Consider the following 21081-nt stretch of genomic DNA (forward strand, 5'->3'; position numbering starts at 1 on the left):
CCTACAGTGCATGGTCCATCTAACCCATAGTATTATGGAATAGATGAACCAGTCAGACATTTTTCAAGCTTAAATTTCGGGTAGAAATACAGGGTGATCCATAAGTCTTAGTACAGTTAGAACAAACATGATTAAAGCAAATCTGACTATCGGAGGGCGGACGTAAAGAAGCTACCGATTGATGCATGCTTGGTCAATGGTGGCCATCTTGATGGCCACCACCTTGGATCCAGGTTTTTTTTTCAAATAGGATGGTAGGCATGTGACATATTAATTAACACTGTTTTTACAGAGGAATACAGTTCCGCAAGCAGAAATGCGTTATCATGTTCCGTTCCAAAGTTATGATGCCCCGAAGTCCCACCTACAGGATGTGCTCCACATGTTGCCAGTCCATTGCAATACTCAACCGGAGTCTCTTAATCCAGTCCACCTGAACCCGTAACAACACAGCGGGGGTGATGCTATCACAGGCGTCCTGAATACATCCCTGTAGGTGTGTCCCCATTAAAAAATTCAAGGAAGTGAGGTTCAGCGACCGGCTGGCCACTCCATAGGGCCTCGGCGACCGATCCAACGTCCAGGAAAATACAGATCCAAGCATTCCGCACAGGCAGCGCATAGTGCGGTGGGGCGCCATCTTGCTGAAAATATTGCGGCAAGGTAGCATCAGGGCGGAGAAACAACGGAAGCACAAACTCCTGTAACATGTGCAGATATCGGACATCATTTAGAGTACCAGGAATGAATAAGGGTCCTATGATCGACGTGTTCCATATGCCACACCTCACCATGATATTAGCAGGGATAACCCTCTTGCAGGAATTGATCGCTTGCGGGTTTGCATCCGATCAATATCACATGTTCTGGCTATTCACTTCCCCATCCAAATAAAAGTTTGCCTCGTCTGTGAAGAGAACGCTGGCTGGGAAATACGGATCTCGGTCATATTGTGACAAAGCCCAATTGGCAAATTCCATGCGCCGGGCTGGATCATCCTCTGAAAGGTTGTGGACAAGCTGCAGCTTGAAGGGATATAACTTGTTCGTATGGAGAATCCTCATCACGGAAGCACGTGGTACACCTGTTATCGCTGATAGTTGTCTTGTGCTGCGCTTCGGACTTTTCACACTCGCAGCCAGCACCATTGTGGATGTCTCCTCATCTGTCGCGGTTCGTGGGAGACCTGAGCGCGTGGTCTGTCGCAACATTACCAGTTACACTGAATTTCCTAATGAGGTAGCTAACGGTGTTGTGGCTTATTGCAGGTCTTTCGGGATGGCGCGCGTTGAAGTCCTAGGCAATCACACGACTGCTTCTTTCCCCAAACATTAGGATGATCTCAATTCTTTCCTGCTTCGTCAGCGCCAACTCGCTCTACCTGCAACGAAAAATAACCTGTCAAATTTGGGGCGTCACGTGTTTTTTGCAGCGTTAGTGCCATGTCGCTCTCCGTGCAAGGAGACACAAAACTGTCAACTTTGGGGCTCATAACTTCGGAATGGGACATAATAACGCATTTCTGCTTGCGGGACTGCATTCCCCTTCAAGAAACATTGTTAATTGATGTATCACATGCCTACCTTCCTATTTGAAAAAAAAATAATCTGGATTCAAGATGGCCGTCATTCAGAAGCCATACATCAATCTGTAGCTCCTTTACCCAAGTCCGCCCTCCGCTAGTCAGATTTGCTTTAATCATGTTTGTTTCCAAAATAATCCACTGTGCTAAGATTTATGGACCACTTTGTATTTATTTTTCTGATCTTAAAAACCTGTACTTATGGTTGCAGAAAGTCCTTAGTTGAATTTCATGCTGAAAAACATTCATGTACACTTACTCGAATTATTGGAGGCAGAAAAAATAGTCCATCTCTACCGGACTTGTTCCCGAAATTCTAGCAAATCATTTTGGACCATGCTGTATTTGTGTAATAATATTCGAATTACTCTACTTGAAAAAAAATGTTTTCTTCAATTTTAAAAATCATTTCATTACTGAGTCCGAGTGATTAGCTAATTGAGTTCAAATGGCATTGCATCAGAAGTGCTGTAATTTCCATTAAAGCAAACGGGTTGGCAGAGGAGCAGATCAAGTTCAATGTAGCGAAGCTTCATGGTTGTGTTCATTCTGTTGGATGGCGATACGCGCGGAAATTTGTTTTGCTTTGAGGTACACAGTTGACTGAATTCGTCAGCTGGAATGTTATGGTTGTATGTACACAAAACATCTGGTGTTCTTGTTATTTCTAACCCTCACAACGTATTTAATATTGCTGAATTACTACAATAAGAAATAAGCATATGATTCTGGCAATTTATATCCACTAAACTACCTGAAGGGTCATTATTATTATTATTATTATTATTATTATTATTATTATTATTATTATTATTATTATTATTATTATTATTATTGAACAAACACATTGTAGATGTTTGTAATGTATATATATAACAGTCGTTGTCAAAAGTCAACGCACACAATTTTCCAAACAATATACACTGTATCCTTACAAACCTCTGTTTGTTGGACTTGTTACTCGAAATAAGCGTTACTATTCATATGACAAACCGAAAATACACTGCCTGTTTCTATTGAGACCAATATTTTGTGGAAGTTGGCGTTTATCGAAATGCCAATCCTTAGCCTTGAGAAGAGTTTTACAAATTCCAAACACTTGCTTGATCAATTTATCAAACTTTTACGAAGCTATGTGAATCCAACATCTTTGAAGAGTCCTCCCGAGAACTTCAGTATTCGTCGTTATGTGTTCACGGATTGTCAAGTGAAGTACATCTCACAAGACCTCGATAGGTGACAAATTCAGAGACTGTAGCGGTTATTCGATTTTTTAAAAACTTTGTAAGCTTGTTCATTGCTTTGCAAATAGAGCGTGTGTCAAGAAATAATAAGACTGGCTCCCGCACGGAGTTCCAGTCGCATGGTTCAGTGAGTTCGAGAATGGTCAGGAGACCGTTGAAGACATGGAACAATCTGGGCGCCCTTCAACGAGTGGTTTGGGCAAAAATGTGGTCAAAGTGAAAAATCACCTCGTCTCCGATCGTCGTTCGCTAAATCACTCTTTGAAGGGCGTCCAGATCGCTCCATATCTTTAACGGTTTCCCGCCCGTTCTTGAACTCACTGAACCATCGGAAAACCTGGCGCCGTCTTTGTAAGCCTCCTTGACTAAGGCAAGCGTCTCAAAAGCGGTTTTGCCCAAAGCAATTAATTGCGTAGAGCTGCTTCAGCGAACGCTCCATTTCTCACGTTTTCTGCCGCGACAAAAACTCAATCAAACACAGCTTTCGCGCCACGCGTGATCGCTGCATCAGAGCTCGGACGCGATTGCCACTTGGCGCGTTGCTTAGCTTAGACTCCCTAGAGTCCCTATCACAAATTCTCCCGCCTGAAAGCGCACTGCAGGCTACTCTATCTCCGCGGGGCAGCCAGTCTCATTACGTTCTCGACACACCCTGTAGAGATGGTGATCATCAAAATGAACGAAATGATGGAATGAAGAAAAGTGTGAAAAAACTGGAGAACCCATGCATACATTATTTGTTCACCACAAAGCTCATTTGGCGAGAACTGATCGAATCAGAGATCCTACCTTCGAGCAGAAAACACTGTGAAAAGGTACTCCTGTTCGAAAAAAAAAAACTGGATTGATGAACAATGGAAGAGGACATTAGTGAGGATATTCTTCAGGATATGATGTTTTGAGTTCCCAATGCCAAATATTTGTGCGTCGCATTTTCCGTAAAGCACTTTTAGCCCGATCGACCGTGAAGTGTCTGTAGTCAAATACGGAAAAGACAGTATCGCTGTATGGGGCTGTTCTACAGGCAATTACATTGATGATTTAGTTCAAACCAAGTAGGGAATAATGGACAAAAACCTGTATCACAACATTCGAGTGAGGTATGCAATTCCATTAGGAAGGCTGATTTTGGACACTAAATTTCTACTAAAACAGCATAACAATCCAAACACTCTCCCAATTTATGCATTATTTACTAGGCTCGAAGCATAATAGTAAGACGTTATATGAATAGTAAGACGTAACTCAAGCAATATATAAAAATACAGTTTCTATATAACTCATTTGTAATTTACAAACTACTATTGTAATAATGGATTACACAATGGATATAGACTAACAGTTACTATATTTTATTACGGAATCAAGACAAAACATCAAACATTTTGTATCAAGTTAAAGATTCATATACAGGGTGATAATGAACTAGACCGACAAACTGAAACAGGTAATTCCTTACATCAAAATAAGGAAAAACGTTCATATGGACCCGTGGTCAAAACTGCATGCTTTCAGACCTAGGAGTGTCCAAAACCGTGGGAAAATGAACTTTGGGGGCGAATGTCTCCAAAACTTTTACCTATTGTGCTGAGGCGCCATATTTTTGTCTTAGACTTGTAATCTGCTATATCCAAAAATGTATGGTTCTGAATCGTTCAATGGCAGCGCAAGGGAGTCCGATACAGTAAGTGGGCGTCCTGAATATTCCGTTAGAACAGGTGGGTCGGATTCATGGCAGATAGAATAACTCCCATCAAGTAACAAAAAGTCGTTGACAGACGGATAAAAGGAAATTAAATAAAATCATTACATCTGCAGGTTGATGGCCCACAACCATGACCTGTATGCTAAAGTAGATAGACATTAGTAATACGTAATGATTTTGGAGGAATTGATCCAATGAGAATTTGCGAGAAAATGGGAGTATCCTCGCAAAAAAAATAACAATAATAATAAGAAGAAGAACAATAGATACAATGTTCATCACAAACTCACTTGGTAGAAGATCTAAAGTGGGGTCTCTTGCAATAAGGTGCACACTACCACTGAGTTTCCATGTAGGGTAAGTGAGGGTAATTGTGAGACACTGCATATGGAGGGTAATTATGAGACACTCCTCACTGATCTTCATCCACTGTGGGTAAATACAAATTTAGAACACAGGCATTTAGTAACGTCCTTCACAATGATCTGTCTACGTTTTTAAGTTTCAGTTTACAAAAGTTTGGATGTAGCTTACCAATTGCTTTAAACAAACTCATTCAAAAAAAATGTTTCGAAATTTGAAATCCTATCATTAACTTTTATATCTACTCGTGCAATAATATCACTGTTGTAAAACCAATGAGTGTTGGTGGAAGCCTGGTAGGTCAGGAGTTACAGGTTAAGTTGAATTTGTCCCATGGGTTTTTGTTTTAGAGATACAATTCTTTTGTTGTTGTTGTTGTTGTTGTGTCTCATTTTGCTTATATGGAGGGTAATTATGAGACGCATGCTAGATTAATGTATTTGAGAAATAACTGGAATTTGTCTCTGTATCCTAGTATGTTAAGTTTCAGAAAAACCTATTCTGTAGTTTAGGCAGTCCTATAATCTTGTTCCTTAATAACTTTCAAAATTGTAGATCTACATTATTTTGTTGAAAATTGGCCTAGGCTGCATATCAATATACTAAAACATAAAGAAATAAAAGTAGCCTAAGTTGTTTTTAGTGAACAGCCTAGAACTTGGTCTAAATTTGTTTCATAAACCTGTTTTGTAACCTAAAACTTTCTAATATAGGCTATTAGCCTATAGAGCTATTATAGTCAACTCACAAAAATGGTAGAATAACATTAGTAGCTATTTAAACTTTCTTTCTTAGTTATTTTCTTGTAGCTCAGCCAAATATTTCTATATCTTTATGTAATAAACACAAAATAATGAAGACTTCTTTTCCTTACACTTGGACTCCTTCATACCTCAATATAACATACAGAAAGCTGGGGACAACATGTACTCGTAATTACCCACCCGGCGTCTCATAATTGCCATTTTGGAGGAAAATTATCAGGTAACACAAATTTGACATTTGCTCATCAACTTATGAGATGACAGAAAATTTCTTGGTGGCAAATTCTTACTCCATTGGCACCATAAACTGCTGCCTAGGTTAACTGTTTTCAAAACTAATGTAAGCTGAGTAACGTGGAAAAGTTGTGAAATCTGTCCCATAATTACCCTAAGTGACCCACAATTTTTGTCCCTCCCACGTAGCGAACAACAGATTGTTTACAACGTATGGGGCTGATGACACATAAAAGCAATAATACTGGTTATGTAACAAACAAGAATTAAAAGTCATTAATTAAGAACAAATTAAGAACAAAGAAAATAGATATCATGAAAAGAGTTGGTAACTTATTTTCCCAGATTTGTTTCAAATAAATTAACATCTTTTCACAGTGTTACCTCCTAGGCCACGAGAGGTGGATAATTTAAAATACAGTAAACCCTCGTTAACATGAATTCCAAGGGACTGAAAAATCAGGAGTTCGTGTTAAAAAAATTCGTGTTAACCGGGGACCCAAATTTTATTATTCGAATACATTTTCTCCATACATACGCACTACAGTATACAGACTATACATATCACTACAGTTTATTATGTATGTCATAGAAAATACTAGAGATGGTATCGAGACTGAGTGGTCTTGGTCTCCTCTCGGTTCCAAATTCAGACAAGACCAAGACTATTCTCCGTCTTGATACCATCCACAGAATTGTATAGAGACGAGACTGAGAGTTTCGGTCTCGTCTCGATTTCGAAAAGCACGACTCGGTCTCAAATTCGAGTTAAGATCGAGATCGAGACTAGTTTCGGTCTCGGTATTATCCTCTGAAAAGTGAAAACAGTACAGTAAGTTTATTATTATATCTTCGAACATTAAAAAGAAAAAAAAAGTTTCCACGCAGAAAATCCAGGTCAAGTTATAAAATTGATAACTCCGCTAGCAGGTTGGGTACCGCTAGTAACGGAAAGATATTTATGACTGCTGTCACCAGTTTGGAGTTACAGGGGAGAGAATATGTTTTGTCTCGAACTGTCGCCAGCAGCTCGTCTGCCAAGCACCTGCATGTTCAGCGCTTGACGGAGGACAGAATGAGCACCTCATAACCTCATAAGAGAGGAAAGATACCTGTTTCTGCGTTTTCTCTTATTTACAAGGCAATTTTCGTCTGTATAAATACTGTATGACAAAAACCCGATCTGGAATGAAATCTGAAATAAGAAAAATAATCAAAAAAGAAACAAACAAACAAAAAAAAGGATTGAAGTTCGTGTTAAATGAAAACCTTTACTGACTCAAGGGACTAAAAATTAGTTCGTATTTCGTGCTAACCGAAATGCATGTTAACCGATAAAACTTCCTATAAGATAACGTACAGCGATGCCGGGACCGAAATTTTGTTCGTCCTAACCGAGTGTTCGGCTTAAGCGAGTTCGTGTTAACGAGGTTATACTGTATATATATATATATATATATATATATATATATATATATATATATATATATATATATATATATATTCATCCTCACGGCATTGTCAAGGCTCTATATTTGTATTTTACATTTATTATTGCAACCGGGTGTTACTGACTTCCGTATACGGTAGCCCGATCATCACCCTTGTTCTTCGCGCGCACAGTCATTCGAAGAACTGAAAACGTACTCTGTACACAAACAGTTTATGGTTGTGAACTCGGAAAGCCTGGTACTTCTGCTTGTCAAGGTCAAAAAGTGGGAGAAAAAAGGATGTGTAGAATGTAAAGAGGGTGCAACAGTGACTGATGCTTGTAAGGGAACATATTCATTTGTAGTTCGTGCACATTCCGCCTGTAGCGCTACTGTGGCACGACGTATATTGTAACTGTATAACTCTTGTACACCGCTAGTAGGTCTATTCGCGTTAGTGACGACCGAAACTATGTTGTCAGCTCTGACTGCGATAAGGCACCGCCGTGCTGCTTTTCCTTCTCTTTTTTTCCCCTTTTCCATTTGTGAGACGCCAAACATGTTGTTTTTGCTTGTTGCACGCGCTGAACGTGTTTCGGCGAGCGAAGTATTTAAGAAGTTGACTACATATTCTTGTTTGCGATAGTTTTAAATTGGTTAACTGTTGAAAAATATACGAAAATAAAGCTGTACTTGTTAAGGTATATTAGTCGAGGACGTAGCTACTGACAGTGTTGATTACAGATTTTCTCGAGGAAGAATTTAATTACAGTAGAGGTGAAAAGGAGACGTCCATTTAGACAGCCCCCCCCCCTTATCAGACTCAATCGGAAATGGTCTCAATCGTTTGTACACAAATGTGCAGGCGAAATTTTCGTTTGTACACAATTAGGGGCGCCGTCAGAACGAAAACAAAGTGGGGGCTGTCTAAATGGTAGCCCCATCCCACCATGTCCTATTCAAGCACAAATTGTCGCAATCATTTGTGCATCGTTTCTACAGAAATGTGAAGGCGAAATTTTCGTTTGTACACAATTAGGGGCGCCGTCAGAACGAAACCAAAGTGGGGGCTGTCCAAATGGTAGCCCCCCCCCCACCATGTCCACTTCAATCACAAATTGTCGCAATCGTTTTGTACATCGTTTGTACAGAAATGTGCAGGCGAAATTTTTGTTTTACACAATTAGGGGCGCCGCCAGAACGAAAACAAAGTCGGGGATGCCTAAGTGGTAGCCCCTCCCACCATGTCCAGTTGAATCACAAATTGTCGCAATCGTGTGTACTTCGTTTGTACAGAAATGTGCAGGCGAAATTTTCGTTTGTACACAATTAGGGGCGCCGCCAGAACAGAAAAAAATGGGGGCTGTTTAAGTGGTAGCCCCCCACCATGTCCAATTGAATCACAAATTGTCGCAATTGTTTGTACTTCGTTTGTGCAGAAATGTGCAGGCGAAGTGTATGTTCGCACGCAATTAGGGGCGCCGCCAGAACGAAAAAAATTGGGGGCTGTCTAAGTGGTAGCCCCCGACCATGTCCTATTCAATCACAAATTGTCGCAATCGTTTGTACTTCTTTTGTACAGAAATGTGCACGCGAAATTTTCGTTTGTACATAATTAAGGGCGCCGCCAGAACAGAAAAAAATGGGGGCTGTCTAAGTGGTAGCCCCCCACCATGTCCAATTCAATCACAAGTTGTCGCATTCGTTTGTGCATCGTTTGTACAGAAATGTGCAGGCGAAATGTTTGTTTGAACAAACTTAGGGGCGCCGCCAGAACGAAAACAAAGTGGGGAGCTGTCTGAGTGGTAGCTCCCCCCACGATGTCCAATTGAATCACAAAGTATCGCAATCGTTTGTACATTGTTTGTACAGAAATGTGCAGGCCAAATTTTCGTTTGTACACTATTAGGGGCGCCGCCAGAACGAAAACAATGTGAGGGCTGTCTCAATGGTAGCCCCTCCCATTTCCAATTCAATCACAAATTGTCACAATCGTTTTCATATCGTTTGTACAGAAATGTGCAGGCTAAATTATTGTTTGTACATAATTAAGGGCGCCGCCAGAACGAAAACAAAGTGGGGGGCTGTTTAAGTGATAGCCCCCCACCATGTCCAATTCAATCACAAATTGTCGCAATCGTTTGTACATCGTTTGTACAGAAATGTGCATGCAAAATTTTCGTTTGTACATAATTAGGGGCGCCGCCAGGGCGAAAACAAAGTGGGGGGCTTTCTAAGTGATAGCCCAATCACCATGTTCAATTCAATCACAAATTGTCGCAATCGTTTGTACATCGTTTGTACAGAAATATGCAGGCAAAATTTTCGTTTGTATACAATTAGGGGCGACCTCAGAACGAAAACAAAGGGGGGGGCTGTCTAAATGGTAGCCCTCCCACCATGTGCAATTGAATCACAAATTGTCGCAATCGTTTGAATATAGTTATAAAGAAATGTGCAGGCGAGATTTTCGTTTGTACACAATTAGGGGCGCCGCCAGAACGAAAACAAAGTGGGAGGTTGTCTAAATGTTAGCCCTCCCACCATGTTCAATTCAACCACAAACTGTCGCACTTGTTTGTACGCCTTTGTACATAAAAAATGTGCAGCTGAAATTTTCGTTTGCACATAAATGTGGCGCAGCCAAAACGATAACAAACTATGGGCTCTCTAATTGATATGCCTCCCACCATGTCGAATTCAACCACAAACTGTCGCACTTGTTTGTTACGGTTTTGTACAGAAATTTGCAGGCGAAATTTTCGTTTGTACACAATTGCGGGCGCGCCAAAACGATAACAAAGTATAGGCTACCTAATTGGTAGCACCCCCTACGTCCGATTCAAAAGAAAATCATCTCAATTGTTTGCACATCGTTTGAGCAGTAATGCGCAGGCGAAATTTTTTTTCTAAGCTATCAGATGCGTGGACAGAACGAAAAAAAAGGGGAGTTGTCTAAGTGCTAGCCCCACCATGTTCGATTGAACCACAAATTGTCGCGATCGTTTATACATCGTTTGTGCAGAAATGTGCAGGTAAAATTTTCGTTTGTATTAAATAATATACGGATGTGAGTATTTTTAATATCTGCGATCAACATTAACCGGTTTGAATAACGGTTGATGAGTTTGAAAATGGTTCTTATTGCACTAGTTGAAAAAAAAATTCTTTCTCTCTGGCACACGGAAGAAAATGCCTGATTCTAATAGAACTTTTCACGTAGAATTCGAATCTGCAATCAGTTTTTCTCCATCACCCTCAGTTTTCCCGTGACAGAGGTGTTTTCGGAAAATTTCCCCTCAAATTTCTGTTCTTTTTCTTTTTTTCTTTTTTTTAAACCATTTTCATACTTGTAGCTTGGGTACCTTAGGTATATAAACGCACAAATTATATTGTAACAAATAAAACACAGTTCTGACCAGAGCAGAATGAAATATATTAAAAACTATACTTACAATGTGTTACAGTTTCAAGGACCTAACGTCCTCTTCATCAGACACAAACACTCTAACACATCTGTTTGTGTCTGATGAAGAGGACGTTAGGTCCTTGAAACTGTAACACATTGTAAGTATAGTTTTTAATATATTTCATTCTGCTCTGGTCAGAACTGTGTTTTATTTGTTACTCTACTTATCCAGAGCCATGGAATTTGTTCATTAAATTATATTGTATGTTAGCCTGATTTATACTTAGTAAGCCCTTTAAGTTTCATAAGAATAGCATTATTCTATCTAGAGAAATAAACATATTTATATAAAAAATATGCTATGTGTACTGTTCATTTTACAATATTCATTAGTGCAGATAAAATCACATATAACTTCCACGAAAATTACAATATAAGCACGGTTATATCTTATTGGATTTGAAATAAAACATATTTTCAATGATGTATACACCGTGTCACCATTTTATATCTACTTAATAAATAATACAAAAGAAGTGAGTGGTATCTTCTTAATAAATGTGCACTTACTTACCTCAACTAATATGTTTTAGTTGTCGACTTTCTTCTGTGTTTGGTTTCTGGAACATCTCTTTTAAGTGTCCAACAGTAATCAGCTAGCATTTTTGAACTACACTGTCACTGGTACCTCTTCTCCATGGAGGAAATGTCCTGATGAAAATGTTCCCCATACTCATCACTAACAGCACCAAGCTTTTCAGGAAAGAAATGCAGGTGGGAGTCTAGAAAGTGAACTTTAAGGGACATGTTGCAACCCATTTCATTGAATGATTGCCGGAAATCACTCACAATTTCACGGTAATTTGGGGCTTTCTTGTTTCCTAAAAAATTCTCTGTTAAACATTTAAATGGACACCAAGCTGCTTTCTCAACCAGAGTTAAGAGATCCTCAAATTTTTGGTCACGAATCAAACATCTTATTTGGGGGTCTACAAAAATCCCTAGCGTCACTAACCCGAGGAATTTTTTCCTTGAGGTAACAAGATCCTGCATTACTTTTGTCCATTGTCCTAACAAAGTTTTTGAAGAGCCCCAACTTTATGTGAAGAGGAGGTAGAATTATCTAATCAGGGCTCACCAGTGAGGAATAAACAGCATTCTTCTGTCCAGGAGTTAATACATGCGTTGGCCATTCCTTCTTGATGTAATGTTCCGCTTTGTTCCTGCTGTCCCATTCGCAGAGGAAACAACAATATTTCGTATAACCAAGCTGCAAACCCATTAACAAAGAAATGACTTGTAAATCACAGCAAACGGTCCACTTGTATTTCTCATACTGAATTTTTTCTAACACTATTTCGATGTTTTCATAGGTTTCCTTCATATTAGTTGCATAAGCCAAAGGCACTGAAGGAAATTTGTTGCTATTGTGTAAAAGGACAGCCTTAAAACTAGTTTTCAAAAAGTCAATAAGCAATCTCCACTCTGTACTTATATGTGCATGTCCAAGTCTATCCATCACAGCACAGACATTATTACAATACACTAAATCATTTTCTTGAGAATAGTAGTTTTGAAACTCTGTATGAAGGTTTCGAAAAATACACACTTTAGTGTCACGATGGAGCAGATTCCAGCCTTAAGTTTAGAATCAAGAAGTTCTGTCTGTGTATTGGAGAGTTTTAAATCCCGTATGAGGTCATTTAGTTCACCCGGAGTTATCAGATGGGAATCCAATGTAGATGTGCTTCCTACATAAGTAGGATCATCATCTTCATTTGGAACTTCAATAGTTGCCTCAAGTACGTAATCCTCATTTACCGTAAGATGAGAAGGAGGTACCGGTACAGGTAATTCTGCACTGTGTGGAACTGGCCTAATTGCTGATGCAAATTAGGGTACTGTACTGTGTGGTTAGATTTACTGCTTATTTCTTTTATCTGTGTCATATAAAAGTAGCAGTCTGAAGAATGATCTTTTGGTTCCCTCCAGATCATCGGTACTGCGAAGTTCATGTTTCGTCCACCATTTGCCCACCCAGTCAGACGTTTCACGCAAGTACAACAAATGTAGTGAGGAACCCAGTTCTTATCCTGGTCTTCTACACAGCAACCAAAATATAACTGATAACACTTCCTCACAAGTGGAGTAAAACATCGACGTTGTGATTTAAATATCAGCTCCCCACATACATAACAGAAATTGTCCGGTTTATTTACACACTTCCTCGACATCTTGTATCCTGTAAGGTATCACACACACATACACACACACACACACACACACACACACACACACACACACACACACACACAGGAATCTACACTCCATCAAATTCCCACAAAATCCCTCTAGACATTCCCTCATACAAAAATGGTGACATGGTGTACACATCATTGAAAACGTTTTATTGGAAGTCCAATGAGGTATAAACCGTGGTATATTGTAATTTTCGTGGAAATTATATGTGTTAAAGACCGACCCGACCCCACCCGTGACCCAAATTGACTGACCCGACCCGACAACCCGACCCGAGCTGACCCGATTGGCCCGACCCAAAGTGACCCGAGTGAACCAACCCGAGGTGACTTAACCCGACAACCGACCCGAGTGACTTGACCTTACAATCTAACCAGTTTGAGAGAGCTAGAACTTTACAAAACTGCCACCAGAAAAAAAATGCTGACCAATTCTTATGCATAAACCATTGTTTCGGCTTTTTTTACTTGTAGTATAATTATCCTCCTCCTCATCATCAGTGTTCTCCCATTAATAAACAGGCCAGTTTCCGTGAACTAGGTAAGAAGCTTCCATTTTTGCGATTTCCCGCTAATATCTGCCTCGCAACCCAACATAAAGTACCACCCTCCTTATTACAATTTATCAATTCCAACCTTCTTACACACTCTCGCTCTCCTGATATCACCCCCTTTACTACATCCCTCAGAATGCAATCCCTTAGCAAGATCAAAACTTGTGATCCGTCCATTTTTCGCTTCCTTATATCGTCTAATATTGCTCTCGTCTCTTGCATTTTTTCAGCATTTCCTAATTCGTTTTCCTCTCTACCCTGCTAACCTTCTTTATTTTACTCCACATCCAAATTTCCAAGGTTAAAATTTAGGCAATCAAGTTCGAAAGTCAAAATAAAATTTGACTGAGTTCTGAAGACAAGTTCTGAAGGCTAAAAGAATAAAAGTTCTGAAGACAACATTATTTTCTAGTAAGGAATGTATATAGAACTTCTTTTAATATTTTTTGCTGTGTAACAAACAACAATTTCATCACGTTAACATTGCGATTTTTCTATTTAAAAACAGCGTTGCTGTCTGATAGAATCATAAGGAACTAATTGCACTAAAATATCATTCTGTAGGGAATTACCTTTTATTTTTTCTTGAATAAATTATCTAGAAGATATTTGCAACGTTATATAAAATTAGCAAGTATTTTATTGCGGAGAAAGTCAAATCACTACCCCAGCAATAATAATAATAATAATAATAATAATAATAATAATAATAATAATAATAATAATAATAATAATAATAATAATAATAATAATAATCTGAAGGTGACCAAGAAAGTTCTGTCTCTTTGTGGAGGTCTGTGTTCAATTGGCTCTCACACCGTGAGTTGAATGCGAATGGATATAAGGTGAAGGTCAGTTGTTGGACGAGACGAGACGAGACATAATTTTCATGAAAGGGTACGAGATGAGACAGAGCTCTTTCAATAGAAACATATGCACTTTTCCAGACGAGACTACCTTCACGACACATTTTCGAAACGAGAATGCCCCAAACCAGGTCTCGTGAGCAACACTAGTAAGTATATCCAACATACTACTTGGTTGTGGCTGTTCAGATACACTGTGAACGTGCGTAAGGACTGAGTGAACATGGGGCCTTCACAGAGCGTCATAAGGGCTTGTTTGCTGTACGAGTTCAAATTGCTGCACCGCGGGGCGGAAGATATGACAGGCCTTTGGTGAGGGTGTCGTGACTACGCGGAGAGTGCAGTGGTATGACGGTTTAAGGACGGTGACGAAACACTCGAAGACGCACCACGTGCCGGAAGACAAACAGATGTTCAAAATAAAGATCTTCAGGCAGCAATTGAGGCGAAGACAGACATGTGAGGAACTGGTACTACCTTTCAGTGTAAGTGGAGAAACCATTCGGCACCACCACCATCAACTTGGGAAGCACTGCAAGTTGGGTTGATAGGTCCTACATGATTTGACTTGGAGCCAGAAAGCAACGCGAGCAGACACCTGTGTTTCTTTGGTGTCTCGTCTGAGGAAGGAGCAATTTCTGGACAGGGTGTTGACATGTGATGGGAAGTGGGTCCTCTACGAAGCTCCACGGCGCCGTCATTGTTGGTTAGCATCCCATGAACCGGTTCGAAAACAGCCCAAGCCAGCACTACGCCAGAATAAGGTTCTCCTGTGCATTTTGTGGACTGCTCGAGGCATCGTCCATCGGGAACTGCTACCAGCTGGTCAGATCATCAATGCAACTGTGTACTGTCACTGTGTACTGTCTGGATCCAGCAGATCTGAATCGCAAAGGGGTCCTCTTGTTACAAGGCAACGCTAAGCCCCATGTGGCTAAAATGACCCAGTACATCATTCTACGCCTTGGATGGAAAACACTATTGGATCCGCCATACTCCACGGACATTGTACCGTCCGATTATCACCTGTTCCATTCCTTGGACAATCACCTTAGAGAACGCCAATTCAAACAGCTAGAAGAGGTTCAATATGCACTTGAACTTCTTCACTTCACGTCCCACCAAGTTCGACTGCGATGGAATCCATGGCCTTCCAGAACGTTTTCAGAAGGTCGTCGAGGCTGATGGAGACGATTTTTGATATTCCAGGTACGTCTTAGGTTACATACCAATGTTCGAAGGTGTTGGTGAAAAGGCGGCGGAACTTTCTTGGGCACTCTTAAAGTTATAATAATAATAATAATAATAATAATAATAATAATAATAATAATAATAATAATAATAATAATAATAATAATAATAATAATAATAATAATAATAATGTGTCCTGCCCAAAGGCAGATGTTTGACCCGAAGGTCCATGGGAATTGATTCCAGCTCGTACCAAGTAAGTTTTCTGGTGGACAAACCCCATGTGCATGGGTTTTCTCGGTGTTCTCCCATTTCCTCCCACTTTCTTCATTCAACCACTTCAATTATTTCTCATCATCACTGTCTCTCTTAGCGTTGGTGCATAACGTGGGACGTTAACTAGATATTTCCTTTAAATTTCACTTAATGTGACATTTAACTTGACATAGAAACGCAGAAAGGAAAAAAGTCAGTAGTAATATTAATTACAATTACAATACCAATTAGTTAATATAGGGTAAAATTAAAATTTTATTACTATTTCACCTTCAATTAGTCACATTTATCATTCATTCACCAACTTCGAATTGAATTCCACAACAAAGCTCTTTATAGTATTCCGTATAGAAAATAAGTGAAGAATGTGACGACCCGACCCGAGTGACCCGACACGATCTAACCCGACTGACCCGACCCGACAACCCGACCCGTAACCCGACCCGTTTGAGAGCACTATCAGAGGGGTACTATTTACAGTACAATTTATTTTGTATGGTTTAGCATACTTTAAGGCTACCATACTTTTTGAAAACAGAAAAAACGGGACATCTTACAAATTAGTAGTAAATATTGCATTTTGTATTAATTTTATCTTTCGAATTTTACTACAGTATCGCACTAGTTATACAACTTAAAATAATGTATTAATATAGTCCATACTCAGTGGCGTATTTAGGGGGAGGGCTTCCGGGCTCAAGCCCCCCACCGAAATCTTACTTACTATAGTAAAGTATATGAAATATCTTGCAGAATTTTCATATTTTCAGGCAAAGCACCCCCGGAAGTTAGCAAAGCCCCTCCCGAAACAAAATCGTAAATACGCCACTGTCCATACTTAATCAACAGTGCTAAAAATTATTATAGAAGCTAGAAGCTGTTATACAATATAAACGCAATCAGTGAACATACAATATTTAGGCAAAAATTATATTTTCAATATTATTACGCATACCACCTTTACATGCTCTACATGTCTATACAGAAAAATATCCAGATTTATGAAGTTGTTTCAAAATTTCAATAGGCTGATTTATTTTTGTTAACCTAAAATGCGAACTAAAAGAAAGCAATTTGCATAATTGTTTTTCTGAAGCAGAAAAAAAAATGTGTTTTCGGGGCTGGTCTGCAACGTCACAAGAATTTGTTGCCACCTCGGGGTATACATTCTTACTTTTAGTGATAAGAGTTATACTTAGGAGGATTTAAACATTGCATGTTATATCCGGGAAAGCAGCGATTGCAATAATAATAAAGATTAGAATGAAATTGTTCCTATAGTATTGTCGGAATTGAAAGCCAAAGGAATAAGTCGATTTTATTATCTTTTCAGAAATTTTGATATGTAATTAATAATAATAATAAAGAAAAAAACAGGACAAGAAGGAAAATTTCTGCACACCGGGACAAATTTTAAGAAACCGGGGCGTATGGTAGCCTTACATACTTATTTGCATGCGGAGTGTCAGTACGGAGCCACTACGTAGCAGAGTTGAAACAAAACCTCGTAAATAGGTTGCCAACTCAGGAAAACAAAATTACCGGCACACCCTCAAAATTCTCTATACAAATGAGAAACTGAAGACTGTATTGATCGTTATTGTATTTACCAGCAATTGTCACTTGTTTAAAATTATCGAAACAGATGAATAATACTGGATATTAATATTTATGTAACAATAGTTGATTCATAAAATGAAATTTATTCTATAAACTTCACTTCAAACAAAGGAAATTGCTTTAAAAAGTCATTTTCTACTCTCAATAAATGAATAAAATTCTTTTACAATAAAATATAAGTGTTATCAAATTTGTTATGTTAAATAAATAAAAAAAACTGCCATACGTTAAAAAAATATCGATAATGTATAATACAACGGAAATTTGTGTTTGTAAAGGCACTGTTGAAAAATTTCGATGTTCAATGTTATATTCTGGATTGCAGATTCCAAAATGCCGGTCAGAAGGGGTCTAATAAGAAGTTTGTACCGGTCACCGGCCTTAATCAAAATTACAGCAAATACCGCCAGTTAGCAACTCTACTCGTAAATCAGAATGCTGAATGCACCAAAATACTTCACCATGCATTCTATAGTTTCTGCAAAATGATTTTAATCAAGATGATCAAATAAAACAAAATACTGTGTTATAATTTTCCCTTTAACAGTCTACTTTGTGAATTTGTTATGTACACAATTAGGGGCGCCGCTAGAACGAAAACAAGGTGGGGGACTGTCTAACTGGTAGCCCCCCACCAACATGTTCTATTCTGTCCAATTGAATCACAAATTTTCGTAATCGTTTGTACATCGTTTGTACAGAAATATGCATGCGTAATTTTCGTGTGCAAATGATGTACAAGCGATTGATATAATTTGAGATTGAATTGGATATGGTGGGGGCTACCATTTAGACAGCCCCACTTTGTTTTCGTTCTGGCGGCGCCATTAATTGTGTACAAACGAAAATTACGCATGCATATTTCTGTACAAACGATGTACAAACGATTACGAAAATTTGTGATTCAATTGGACATGGTGGGGAGGTATTACTTAGAAAGCACCCTACTTTGTTTTCGTTCTGGCGGCGTCCCTAATTGTGTACAAACAAACATTTCGCCTGCCCGTTTCTGTACAAACGATTGCGATAATTTGTGATTGAATTGGACATGGTGGGGGGTACCACTTAGACAGCCCCTTTTTTCTGTTCTGGCGGCGCCCCTAATTGTGTACAAACGAAACTTTTGCCTGCACATTTCTGTACACACGAAGTAGAAACGATTGCGATAATTTGTGATAGAATAGAACATGTTGGTGGGGGACTACCAGTTAGACAGTCCCCCACTTTGTTTTCGTTCTAGCGGCGCCCCTAATTGTGTACGAACATACATTTTGCCTGCACATTTCTGTACAAACGAAGTACAAACGATTGTGACAATTTGTGATTCAATTGGACATGATGGGGGGGGCTACCACTTAGACAGCCCCCCACTTTGTTTTCGTTCTGGCTGCGCCCCTAAGTTTGTTCAAACAAACATTTCGCCTGCACATTTCTGTACAAACGATGCACAAACGAATGCGACAACTTGTGATAGAATTGGACATGGTGGGGGGGCTACCACTTAGACAGCCCCCATTTTTTTCTGTTCTGGCGGCGCCCTTAATTATGTACAAACGAAAATTTCGCGTGCACATTTCTGTACAAACGAAGTACAAACGATTGCGACAATTTGTGATTGAATAGGACATGGTCGGGGGCTACCACTTAGACAGCCCCCAATTTTTTTCGTTCTGGTGGCGCCCCTAATTGCGTGCGAACATACATTTCGCCTGCACATTTCTGTACAAATGAGGTACAAACAATTGCGACAATTTGTGATTCAATTGGACATGGTGGGGAGGGCTACCACTTAGACAGCCCCCATTTTTTTCTGTTCTGGCGGCGCCCCTAATTGTGTACAAACAAAAATTTCGCCTGCACGTTTCTGTACAAACGAAGTACAAACGATTGTTATAATTTGTGATTGAATAGGACATGTTGGTGGGGGGCTACCAGCTAGACAGTCCCCAATTTGTTTTCGTTCTGGCGTCGCCCCTAATAGTGTACAAACGAAAATTTGGCCTGCACATTTCTGTACAAACAATGTACAAACGATTGCGATACTTTGTGATTCAATTGGACATCGTGGGGGGAGCTACCACTCAGACAGCTCCCCACTTTGTTTTCGTTCTGGCGGCGCCCCTAAGTTTGTTCAAACAAACATTTCGCCTGCACATTTCTGTACAAACGATGCACAAACGAATGCGACAACTTGTGATTGAATTGGACATGGTGGGATGGGGCTACAACTTAGACAGCCCCCATTTTTTTCTGTTCTGGCGGCGCCCTTAATTATGTTCAAACGAAAATTTCGGGTGCACATTTCTGTACAAAAGAAGTACAAACGATTGCGACAATTTGTGATTGAATAGGACATGGTCGGGGGCTACCACTTAGACAGCCCCCAATTTCTTTCGTTCTGGCGGCGCCCCTAATTGCGTGCGAACATACATTTCGCCTGCACATTTCTGTACAAACAATTGCGACAATTTGTGATTCAATTGGACATGGTGGGGAGGGCTACCACTTAGACAGCCCCCATTTTTTTCTGTTCTGGCGGCGCCCCTAATTGTGTACAAACAAAAATTTCGCCTGCACGTTTCTGTACAAACGAAGTACAAACGATTACTATAATTTGTGATTGAATAGGACATGTTGGTGGGGGGCTACCAGCTAGACAGTCCCCAATTTGTTTTCGTTCTGGCGTCGCCCCTAATAGTGTACAAACGAAAATTTGGCCTGCACATTTCTGTACAAACAATGTACAAACGATTGCGATACTTTGTGATTCAATTGGACATCGTGGGGGGAGCTACCACTCAGACAGCTCCCCACTTTGTTTTCGTTCTGGCGGCGCCCCTAAGTTTGTTCAAACAAACATTTCGCCTGCACATTTCTGTACAAACGATGTACAAACGAATGCGACAACTTGTGATTGAATTGGACATGGTGGGGGGGGGGGGCTACAACTTAGACAGCCCCCATTTTTTTCTGTTCTGGCGGCGCCCTTAATTATGTTCAAACGAAAATTTCGGGTGCACATTTCTGTACAAAAGAAGTACAAACGATTGCGACAATTTGTGATTGAATAGGACATGGTCGGGGGCTACCACTTAGACAGCCCCCAATTTTTTTCGTTCTGGCGGCGCCCCTAATTGCATGCGAACATACATTTCGCCTGCACATTTCTGTACAAACGAAGTACAAACAATTGCGGCAATTTGTGATTCAATTGGAAATGGTGGGGGGCTACCACTTAGACAGCCCCCATTTTTTTCTGTTCTGGCGGCGCCCCTAATTGTGTACAAACGAAAATTTCGCCTGCACATTTCTGTACAAACGAAGTACAAACGATTGCGATAATTAGTGATTGAATAGAACATGTTGGTGGGGGGGGGGCTACCAGTTAAACAGCCCCAATTTGTTTTCGTTCTGGCGGCGCCCCTAATAGTGTACAAACGAAAATTTGGCCTGTACATTTCTGTACAAACAATGTACAAACGATTGCGGCAATTTGTGATTTAATTGGACATGGTAGGGGCTACCATTTAGGGGAACTCCCTCGAGAGGAATCACTCTACTTATTTATTGCAAAAAGCAGAATTT

At 39.8% G+C, this 21081-nt stretch overlaps 1 protein-coding gene across 1 annotated transcript in view; it reads left to right on the plus strand.

Moving 5' to 3' along the window:
* The window catches only part of LOC145661223 (uncharacterized), a gene marked incomplete in the record, with an annotated part of 459297 nt that overhangs the window by 225695 nt on the left and 212521 nt on the right, over positions 1 to 21081 (plus strand).

Source organism: Thermobia domestica, chromosome 1 (assembly GCF_964235325.1).
Source record: "Thermobia domestica chromosome 1, izTheDome1.hap1.1, whole genome shotgun sequence".
Classification (NCBI taxonomy): Eukaryota; Metazoa; Arthropoda; class Insecta; order Zygentoma; family Lepismatidae; genus Thermobia; species Thermobia domestica.